A 10532-nucleotide genomic window follows, 5' to 3' on the forward strand; every position below is an offset into this window, starting at 1 on the left:
ATTAAACCAGTCAGAAGATATCTTAGGCAGAGACACCTCTTTACAGTATAAACAGTGTACAACAAGATTATCCACAATGTGTGTGTGTGTGTCTCTGTGTGCGGCTACCTAAATATATAAACACAATCTGCTTAGCCTGTTTAGTGTTACTTGTATGTATATAATTTCAGGGCTGATCATTTGAAACTGGATAATCAATTAGGGAGTTCATCCCTGTAGAGGACTATTTCTCTTGCTCTCAGCATTGCTTAGTTGCTTGTTGGTTTTGTGTATGGGTAGGGCCATAACGATTTTTCTTCCATGTTAGCATGTCTGTTGGTATTGTACTTGTTCAGGTCTTGTTTACACAGCCAAATTATTGAGATGTGAGTGTAGTTTTTCTGTCATTTCTAGGAGGCATATTCTGGTCCTCTGACTCTTACGATTTTTCCAGTCTCTTTCTCATGATGTTCCCTGAGCCTTAGGTATAGAAGTTGTGTTGTAGATGTAACACTTAGGGCCAGGAATTCCACGTTTTCTTTGATTTTTGACTAGTTGTGGATTTCTGTGATAATCTCTGTTGCAAAGAGATGTACTTTGATGATTGGTAAGTTCTATGCTTATCATCTGTGGGTACAAGGAGAAATATTTAGAATGTATTTAGGAATTATGCTGGTTCACTAGGGTCTCCGGCTTCTCTAGCCCTGGGTTTTTGGCTTGGTTTCTAGTACTAGACATGATTTCCCTCATATTGAATAGACTTAAATCCAATTACAGAGGTATGAGTGCCGCTACTGCATCCTTAGGTTATCTCTCCAACCTGGTTGTCATCGTGGTTCACAGGAGTTACAGCTGGTTAGGGCTGTGGTTTGCTTCCCTTCTGGAGCAGCTTTTAGTCAGGGCAGAAACTCAAAACAGGAACCTGAATGCAGAAACTGAAGCAGAGGCCGTGGAGGAATACTTCTTTCTCGTTTCTTCCTTGTTATTTTATTTGGTTTGCTTTCCTTTACACCCCAGGACCAGCTTCCTAGGGATGGTGCCACAAATAGTAAGTGGTGCCCTTCCATATTAATCATCAATCAAGAAAATGTTTTATAGACTTGGGTGATGTAGGTGTGTCTTTCTATGTGTTACTTTCATTGGTTAATAAAGAGACTGCTTGGCCTGATAGGTCAGAACATAGGTAGGCGGGGAAGACAGAACAGAATGCTGGGAGGAAGAAGGCAGTGAGGCAGACGCTGTAGCTCTTCTCTCTAAGATGAATACAGGTTAAAATCCTTTCCGGTAAGCCACCACCTTGTGGTGCTACACAGATTATTAGAAATGGGTTAATCAAGATGTGAGAGTTAGTCAATAAGAGGCTAAAAGTAATGGGCCAAGCAGTGTTTTAAATGAATACAGTTTATGTGTTGTTATTTCTGGGTGTAAAGCTAGCCATGCGGGAGCCAGGCAAAAACGAAACCCGCCGCTCCTTCTACACCTGGGCATAGTTCAATCTGATGGAGGCAATTCCTCAACTGAGGCCACCTCTTCCCAGATAACTACAGATTGTGTCAAATCCACAAAACGACAATAATCACAAAAAACCCAGCACACAACTAAAAACAAGCAAACACCTGCTCCATGGCACGTGTGTCAGATCTCTCTCTACAATTTCCATCTTCTATAATCTGTAAATGAAATGATTTTTGTATGTGTACAGATGGATAACAACATCATCTCACTTACTGCTCTTTGTCGCAGTCAGAATTTCTGTTGCTTCACCGAAACATCATGACTGAAAAACAAGTTGGGGAGGAAAGGGTTTATTTGATTTACACTTCCATATTGGTGTTCATCACTGAAGGAAGTCAGAACAGGAACTCAAACAGGGCAGGAATCGGAGGCAGGAGCTGATGTCGAGTTCACGGAAAGGCACTGTCTGCTTACTTTCTCCCCATGGCTTTCTCATCCTGCTTTCTTATAGAACCCAGGACCACCAGCCCAGGAATAGCAGCACCCACAATGGGCTGGGCCATTCCCCATTGATCGCTATTTGAGAAAACACCTTACAGCTGGATCTCATGGAGGCCTTTCCTCAACTGAGGCTCCTTCCTCTCTGATGACTCTAGCTTGTGTCAAGTTGACACACAAAACAGTGCCAGCACACCCTTCATATTAATTTCAATCTGATGTCTCCAAGGTACAATGTTTACAGGAGGCAAAGAGAAGTGTGGACGGTGAAGGAGAAGGTATTGAACGTTGACACATAAGTGTAGGTCAAACAAACACGTTCCTCTCTAAGTTGTTTTGATCATGCTTTATCACAACAATAGAAAAACCAGGAGAGCCTGTCTGATGGGCTAGTGCCCATCCACCAGTGTTGGGAAGGTATTTTCATTATGCTTATGAACTCTGTCTGTGCTGAGTCTTTCAAAAATGAGTTTAGTTACTAATACTGATGTTCAGGGGTCATCTGGTATGACATATTTTAACAGATGTGGGGTGGGTTATTTTAACCTTGATTATATGATTAAATGAAAAACCCTAGGGATCAGGTTGTACCACCCAGAAAAAAATGAAGGCATCTTATTCCCTTTCTCCTTTCTTCCGTCTTTTTCCTATTTCCATTTTTAACTTGTTATGAAGAGTCCAGCTAAGATCACGTTGTGTTGGTCTTTGTGCAAACACATGGTTTTCTTTTTCTTTTCTTATTTTTTTTTGGGGGGGTTCAAGACAGGGTTTCTCTGAAGCTTTGGAGCCTGTCCTGGAACTAGTTCTTGAAGACCAGACTGGCCTCAAACTCACAGAGATCCTCCTGCCTCTGCCTCTCAAGTGCTGGGATGAAAGGCATACACCACAATCACCTGGCTGCTTTTCTTTTTCTTTCATCTAAGAATAAAGTAACTGGATCCTATGTCAAATTTGATATGTAGAGTACTTTCTAAGGTACTACACTATTTCCTGTGCTCACTGCCTTGGGTTTGGGTAATTATTAGAAGGTTAACTATATGCCGTGTGCCTGATATTTAGTAAGAAACAGAGTCATGAACAGACAACGCTGCAATGGCATGTCCAAGTTTTCCTGCGCTACCAAAGAGTCAGGGATTGCTGTTAGTGGCTATTCTCTGTCAGCTTTCTCTAACTACTGCGCTTGTAGGAACATCCAACTTGAACTGTGACATGGCCCACTCCCAAGGACAGCCCTGCATTCAGTGACAGATTGATATGGGCTTCATTATGTTCAGCTGTCTCACCCAAACACAACAGAACTAAAAAATAAACCACCTGACTTTCGAGCTCTCTGGGAGTGGTCTAAAGTTTTTGTTGGAATTGCAAGCATTAAAGTCCAGTGGCTGCGTTTTTCTCTCTTCTTTCCAAGAGGGGTTGATTTCTAGAGTATTTCTCAACAAGTTTTTTTTCTTTTAATCATTATACTTTTTTTTTTTTGCGTGTATGTGTTTGAATGTACACGTTCCACAGTGGGTGTGTGGAAGCAGAGGGTAACCTGTAGGAGTTGCATCTCTCTTTCTGCCATGTAGGTATCAGGGATTGAAATTAGGTGGTCAGGGTTGGTAGCAGGCACCTTTATACCTGCTAAAACATATCATTGCCCTCTTAATAATTAGTGTTTAGTGTATTACTGTTCATCTTCAGGGAAGTTAACCTCAAAGGAGCTATTGAGATCGATGAATTGCTATCTTCTAAGCATTACAGCATACATTTACACTTGCTTTATTAAGTACATCACTTTATTGGCAAGGATCAGAATTTTATTGAATTTTGAAGCCCAAATCCAGTCCCTGTCAAGAGATCAGCTTCTGTTATCTCAGCATCTGCCAAGAGGTGGCAGTGAAACGCAACTTAAACTGTGTCTATTTATAGAGCACAAGGGGTTTAATCATCCCAGAAATTCCCAGCGCTTTGTTATTAAAGCAGTATTTTTGTTTAATTGTCTCATGCCAATCAGAATAGGATGTGAAGTAACAAACTTTGGAGAATTCTTAAGCCATACTTTTGTGGGACATTTCCAGGTATCAAGCTGAGGGCTACCCCTGAACTTCATCCCCAACCATTAGGATGTGGCTTTATTTTTTAATTCATATTTAACTTGGTGTTACAGAAGCCTCTAAATAAACTGGATTTATCTTAAATTGACTTTTTACTTGGGAAGCTGGGAATAGAATCCAGTGCCTCATGTGTGCCAAATATCCACCGGGCCACTGATCTACTCCATCAACCTCTACAGTAAACTTTAAAAATATCAGCAAAAGATACCTTATAACAGAGAATGCCAGTATTCAGAGGCTGAGGCAGGAGGACTGCCTCAAGTTCAAGACCAGCAATACAAAATGGTGTCCTGCATCAAATAAAAAATCAAACAAAAATATGTAACAAAAAGAAAATCCCCAAATCACACTGTGTTACAGTGGAATGTATCAGCTTGACCTCCTTCTGTGGGTAGAAACATGTGTTGTGTAAGACTTGAAGTGGTTGGACTGAGGTTCCCAAGGACAGAGGACTAAACTCTGGTTGCAAGCTTCTTTCTCTGTTCTGCGTCCCGCTTTCTCTGGGCTTGTAATTCTGCATGCAGAGGTTTTCAGGTAGTCACACGCTTTATTCATAGTGAAAAAAAGCTGTCGAGGTCCGTCTAGGACATGACTGGTGATGGCGTTGTCAGGCCGCTGACCATAATATTCCGGTGACTGTAAATTTGGTGTATTCAAGAACTGCTCTTTTTCTTTCTGCATTTCTAGTCATTTCTAATTCTGTTATTGTTAAGGTTTCTGCCGCAAGCAACCATTCAGATTTAAAAAATATTGTACCTTGACCAATCCAATTGTGCAGCTAGAGGTGCTTGCTTGGTTAGCTTCCTTTTGCATGCTTTAGGCTTTCTTTATGGTTGCCCAAGCTCTTCTGGGTGAAATACTATTGTTTAAGTATACAAAACTCACAGGCAAGTCTGTGTTAGACTGAAAATAACCCCCACCCACTTCATCTTTGAAGATACTAACATTAATTAATTGCTGATTTCTTGTCAAATCAGCAAATATCTTAGTTCTAAACCTCATTGATGCTGGACAGCAGTTGACTTTAGGGAATGACCTGCATTCTGATGTTATTTGTTGAAAACTGAAGGAAAGTTACAGTGCATGAAAAATTATTATTGTTATGTATGTGCTTGTATATGATGTGGTATGGACATGTGTGTATGATGTACATGTGAAGGTTAGAAAACAACTTTTGGTTTTCTTTTACTTTTATTATGTAGATTTTGAAGATCTAACTCATACATCAGGCTTGTGTGGCAAGCATCTTACCAGCTGAGTCTTGTTGCTGGTCCTTGCATTTTTTTTAACCACATTGTCTCCATAAGTTAAAATTACTCTATGCTCAATTCCCTTTACCTCTCTAAATGTGGAATCATGCTAGCATCCTATAGAATTAGAAGTTATAATTATAAGCACCTTGTCTATTAGGTGGTTTGGGTCTTCTATTCTTTATTAATGTGTGTTGGATGAGATAATGTGTGTAAAAGTAAAGAAGAATGCAGAGGAGGTGAGGAAAGAGAAAGGAAAAGAAAAGAATAGAGAAGGAAGAAAGAGGTGTTTTCTGTTTTCTCCCTTCATCCTTTCTTCCTAATTCCTATTGGGGCAACTCAATCACCAGCAGTCAATTGAGTTTCAGTAGTGTTTTAGTTAGGATTACTATTACTGTGCAGAAACACATGACCAAAGAAACTTGGGGAAGAAAGGGTTTTTGACTTACACTTCCACAGCAGTGTTTATCACTGAAGGAAGTTAAGATAGGAACTCTAATAGGGCAGGAACTTGGAGGCAGAAACTGATGCAGAGGCCACGAAGGGTATTACTTGCTGGCTGACTCATGGTTACTCAGCTTACTTTTTTATAGAATCCAGGATCACCAGCCCAGGGATGGCACCACCCACAATGGCCTGAGTTCTCCCCCATCAATTACTAATTAAAAAAATGCCTTACAGGCTTGCTTACAGTCCAATCTGATGGAGGCATTTTCTTTTTTTCAAAGTTTATCAAATTATGAAAGTTTCCATTTCCGCCCCTCCTCCCAACACTCTCCCTCCCCCCTCCCCCTCTTCCTCCCTCTCCATCCCTAAGAGCAGTCAGGGCTTCCAGCCCTGTGGGAAGTTCAAGTTCCTCCCCCCTCCCTCCAGGTCCAGGAAGGTGAATATCCAAACAGACTGGATCCCAAAAGTCCAGTATATGCAGAGGAAACACGTCCCAGTGTCATTGTCAATGGCTTTTCAGAAAGGCTCCGGGCCAGCCACATTCAGAGAATCCGGCCACATTCAGAAAATCTGGTTAGATCACATGCTCGTTCAGTCCCAGTCCAACTGGCCTTGGTGAACTCTCATTAGATCAGTCCCCTTGTATCAGTGGGTGATCGCACCCCTCACGGCCCTGAGTTTTTTTTCATGTTCTTCCTCCTTCTGCTCCTCATTTGGACCTTGGGGGGCTCAGTCCGGTGCTCCAATGTGGGTCTCCGTCTGTATAGCCATCCATCGTCAGATGAAGGATCTATGGTGATAAGCAAAATATACATCAGTATGGTTATAGGCCAAGGCAGGTTCAGGCACCCTCTCCTCTGTCCAGAGAACAATCTGGGGATCTCTCCTTGGACCTGAGATCCCATTTATAATCAAGTCTCTTGTAAACCCTAAAATGACTCCCTTAGTTGAGATATATTATTCCCTGATCCCATATCCATCCTTCCTCCCTCCCCCATCTCAGTCCCCCGAGTTTTTCCCATTACTCCCCTACTCCCTTCTCTCTAACCCTCTTCCCTTCCAACAACCCTCCCACCCCCCCCCCATGCACTCGAGGTTACCTGGGACTCTTGTCTATTTCCAATCTCCAGGAGGATAAGTACATGATTTTCTTCAGGTTCACCTTCTTATTTAGCTTCTCTAGGATCTCGAATAATAGGCTCAAAGACCTTTAATTATGGCTAGAATCTACTTATGAGTGAATACATACCATATTCCTCTTTTTGGGTCTGGCTTACCTCACTCAGTAAAGCGTTTTCTATTTCCATCCATTTGCATGCAAAATTCAAGATGTCATTGTTTTTTACCGCTGAGTAAAACTCTAGTGTATATATGTTCCACACCTCCTTTAACCATTCTTCTATTGAGGGGCACCTAGGTTGTTTCCAGGTTCTGGCTATTACAAATAGTGCAGCTATGAAAATAGTTGAACAAATGCTTTTGTGGTATGATAGGGCATCTCTTGGGTATATTCCCAAGAGTGGAATTGCTGGGTCTTGAGGGAGGTTGACTCCCAGGTTCCTGAGAAACTGCCACACTGATTTCCACAGTGACTGCACAAGTTTGCATTCCCACCAACAATGGATGAGTGTTCCCCTCACTCCACATCCTCTCCAGCATAGGCTATCCTTGGTGTTTTTGAGTTTTGCTAATCTGACAGGTGTAAAATGCTATCTCAAAGTTATTTTGATTTGCATTTCCCTGATCGCTAAGGATGTTGAGCATGACCTTAAGTGTCTTTTGGCCATTCGAAGTTCTTCTGTTGAGAATTCTCTGTTCAGATCAGTACCCCATTTTTAAATTGGGTTAATTAGAGTTTTAGTGTCTAGTTTCTTGAGTTCTTTGTATATTTTGGAGATCAGGTTTTATCTGATGAGGGGTTGGTGAAGATCATCTCCCAGTCAGAAGGTAGCCTTTTTGTCTTACTGACAGTGTCCTTTGCTTTACAGAAGCTTCTCAGTTTCAGGAGGTCCCATTTATTCATTGATTCTCCTATTGTCTGTGCTACTGGGGTTCTACCTAGCAAGTGGTCTCCTGTGCCTATGTCTTGTAGACTACTTCCCACTTTCTCTTCTATCTGGTTCAAAGTGGTCAGATTAATGTTGAGGTCTTTAATCCATTTGGACTTGATTTTTGTGCATGGTGATAGATATGGATCTACTTTCATTCTTCTACAGGTTGACATCCAGTTATGCCAGCACCATTTGTTAAAGATGCTTTCCTTCTTCCATTGCATACCTTTAGCTCCTTTGTCGAAAATCAAGTGTTCATAGGTTTGTGGGTTAATATCTGGGTCTTCTATTCGATTCCATAGGTCGACTTCTCTGTTCTTATGCCAGTACCAAGCTGTTTTCAATACTGTAGCTGTGTAATAGAGTTTGAAGTTAGGGATGGTTATACCTCCAGAAATTCCTTTATTATATAAGATTGTTTTGGCTATCCTGGTTTTTTTTGTTTTTCCATATAAAATTAATTATTATTCTCTCAAGGTTTGTGAAGAAGTTTGATGGTATTTTGATGGGGATTGCATTGAATCTATAGATTGCTCTTGGTAGAATTGCCATTTTTACTATGTTGATCCTCCCAATCCAAGAGCAAGGGAGATCTTTCCATTTTCTGGTATCCTCCTCAATTTCTTTCTTCAAAGACTTAACGTTCTTGTCAAATAAGTCTTTCACTTCCTTGGTCAGAGTTATCCCAGGATATTTTATGCTATTTGTGGCTATCGTGAAAGGTGAAGTTTCTCTGATTTCCCTCCCTGCCTTTTTATCCTTTGTGTATAGGAGGGCAACTGATTTTTTGGAGTTGATCTTGTATCCTGCCACATTACTAAAGGTGTTTATCAGCTGTAGGAGTTCTTTAGTAGAGTTTTTGGGGTCGCTTATGTACACTATCATATCATCTGCAAATAACGAAAGTTTAACTTCTTCCTTTCCAATTCGAATCCCCTTGATCCCCTTATGTTGTCTTATTGCTATTGCTAGAACTTCTAGCACTATATTGAAGAGGTATGGGGAGAGTGGACAGCCTTGTCTTGTTCCTGATTTCAATGGAATGGCTTTGAGTTTCTCTCCGTTCAGTTTGATGTTAGCTGTCGGCTTGCTGTAAATAGCTTTTATTATATTTAGGTATGATCCTTGTATCCCCAATCTCTCCAACACCTTTATCATAAAGGGATGTTGGATTTTGTCAAATGCTTTCAGCATCTAGTGAGATGATAATATGGTTTTTTTCTTTCAGTTTATTTATATGATGGATTACATTGATGGATTTGCGTATGTTGAACCAGCCCTGCATCTCTGGAATGAAGCCTACTTGATCATAATGGACAATTTTTCTAATGCGTTCTTGGATTCGGTTTGCCAGGATTTTGTTGAGAATTTTTACGTCGATGTTCATAAGTGAGATTGGCCTGTAATTCTCTTTCTTGGTTGCATCTTTATGTGGTTTTGGTATCAGGGTAACTGTAGCTTCATAAAAAGAATTTGGCAATGACTCTTCTGTTTCTATATTGTGAAATACATTAAGGAGTATAGGTATCAGCTCTTCTTGAAAGTTCTGGTAGAATTCTGCATTGAAACCATCTGGCCCTGCGCTTTTTTTGGTCGGGAGGTTTTTGATAACTGCTTCTAATTCTTCACGACTAACAGGTCTATTTAGATTGTTCACCTGGTCTTGATTTAACTTTGATAAATGGTATTTATCTAAAAACCAATCCATTTCTCATACATTTTCCAACTTTGTGGCATATAAACTTTCGTAGTATGATCTAATGATTCTCTGAATTTCCTCTATGTCTGTTGTTATGTCCTCCTTTTCATTTCTGATCTTATTAATTTGGGTGTTCTCTCTCTGCCGTTTGATTAGTTTGGCTAGGGGTTTGTCAATCTTGTTGATTTTCTCCAAGAACCAACTTTTTGTTTCGTTGATTTTTTGGATTGTTTTCTGTGTTTCTATTTTGTTGATTTCATCCCTCAGTTTGATTATTTCCAATCTTCTACTCCTCCTGGGAGAGTCTGCTTCTTTTTTTTCCAGAGCTTTCAGGTGTGCTGTTAAGTCTCCAATATGTGCTTTCTCCGTTTTCTTTAATTGGGTACTTAGAGCTATGAACTTTCCTCTTAGCACTGCTTTCATTGTGTCCCATAGATTTGAGTGTGTTGTGTCTTTATTTTCATTAAATTCAAGGAAGACTTTAACTTCTTTCTTTATTTCTTCCTTGACCCAGGGATGATTCAGTAGTTGACTGTTCAACTTCCACACGTTTGTAGACTTTCTGGTGTTAGAATTGTTATTGAATTCTAACTTTATTCCGTGGTGATCCGACAAGACACAGGTGGTTACTAATATTTTTTTGTATCTATGGAAGTTTGCTTTGTTATCGAGTATGTGGTCAATTTTCGAGAAGGTTCCATGAGCTGCAGAGAAGAAGGTATATTCTTTCCTTTTTTGGTGGAATTTTCTATAGATATTTGTTAAGTCCATTTGATTCATTACCTCTAGCAATTCTCTTATTTCTCTGTTGAGTTTCTGTTTGATTGACCTGTCCATTGGTGAGAGAGGTGTGTTGAAGTCTCCTACTATTAGTGTGTGTGGTTTGATGACTGCCTTGAGTTCTAAAAGTTTTTCTTTTACATAAGTGGGTGCTCTTATATTAGGGGCATAGATATTCAGGATTGAGACTTCCTCCTGATGAATTGTTCCTGTTATGAGTATAAAATGTCCATCTCCATCTCTTCTGATTGATTTTAGTTTGAAGTCAGTTTTGTTA

The sequence above is a fragment of the Myodes glareolus genome, chromosome 3 (assembly GCF_982192425.1).
Source record: "Myodes glareolus chromosome 3, mMyoGla1.1, whole genome shotgun sequence".
Lineage (NCBI taxonomy): Eukaryota > Metazoa > Chordata > Mammalia > Rodentia > Cricetidae > Myodes > Myodes glareolus.